This window comes from Paroedura picta, chromosome 8, assembly GCF_049243985.1.
Source record: "Paroedura picta isolate Pp20150507F chromosome 8, Ppicta_v3.0, whole genome shotgun sequence".
In the NCBI taxonomy this organism is placed as follows: Eukaryota; Metazoa; Chordata; class Lepidosauria; order Squamata; family Gekkonidae; genus Paroedura; species Paroedura picta.
Genome location: NC_135376.1, coordinates 94,398,254 through 94,399,352, shown reverse-complemented (window position 1 = coordinate 94,399,352; position 1,099 = coordinate 94,398,254). Strand labels below are relative to the sequence as shown.

At 41.0% G+C, this 1,099-nt stretch overlaps 1 long non-coding RNA gene across 1 annotated transcript; it reads left to right on the top strand.

Annotated features, from left to right (window-relative positions):
- Positions 1-545: 545 nt before the first annotated feature.
- On the top strand, positions 546-1,064 carry LOC143842707 (uncharacterized). The gene is made up of 3 exons (XR_013233311.1): positions 546-636; positions 739-802; positions 888-1,064. It is a non-coding gene; the product is annotated as an uncharacterized LOC143842707 (long non-coding RNA).
- Positions 1,065-1,099: the final 35 nt, after the last annotated feature.

Below are 1,099 nucleotides of genomic sequence, written 5' to 3'. Positions count from 1 at the left end.
TGATGATGTGTCCAGTTCTGGGCACCACAGTTCAAGAAGGACGTTGACAATTTGGAAGATGTTCAGGGAAGGGCAACTAGGACAATTGAGGGGTTGGAATCCATGAATTACGGGGAGAGGTTGAGATGGTTGGGTCTATGTAGCTCGGAGAAGAGGGCAAGATAGGATAGCTGTGTTTAACTACATAAAAGGTTGACATGTTGAAGAGGGGTCAACTTGCTTTCTGCAGCTTTAGAAACAAGGACTAGGAAGTTTCACTTAAATATCAGCCTTCTGTTGAGGGCTGTTTATAGATGGAATCTGCTGCCTTTTTTGGAATTTTTTAGGAGGAGCTGGGATGAGCACATCTCAGGAGTGTGCAATATTTAAGTCCCCAAGTAGGTAAAGGATTGGACTGAATGGCCCTTTGTGATTCTGATTCTGCATTTGTCCTTGTTATCCTCTGACGTTGGTGCTAAGCTCTGCTCATCTTATTTCTTATGTCTGTTGAGTATTCCTTTTCAACCCTGAAGCGTTACAATTAAATGTTGATTTTTTTTCAAGAAAAGAAAACTTTGCTTGCACATCCTGGGCTTGAACAGTACATATTCATGCTGGTTACAATGATGGGAATATTCAAACAAAACTACCAAGGAGGTAATTTATGAAGGCCAACATGAGCTCTATTGATTACTTATTTCACTTCACTCTCTCTGTCTCTCTTCAAAATGGATCTCTTCTTTGTCTTTCTCTTTTGAGAGCCGCATGTTGGCAGTTCAGCAAAAGAGAGACTCCCCCTGGCATAACTGGCTGGTAGAGAAAAGTAAGTTGATTCCTGTTTTTAATTAATTAATTGCCTCGATTCTCCAGCTTTTGCTATACCTCTTTTCTTTTTTGTTCTGCAATAGGAAGATGGAATTCTTCAGGCTCCAAGCAACATCACATCTTATTACAAGCACCTTCATTATAACAGTGCATCTTAATTATACTTGAAAGGCTTTGAACTTGAGAGTACCATTTTAACGAGTGATCTCCTGCTCTTCTCAGGGGCATTTAAGGAAGGATGTGACATTCCCCCCAAGGAACACGATGGCCTGGTTCACCCACTTTCTGGGACATA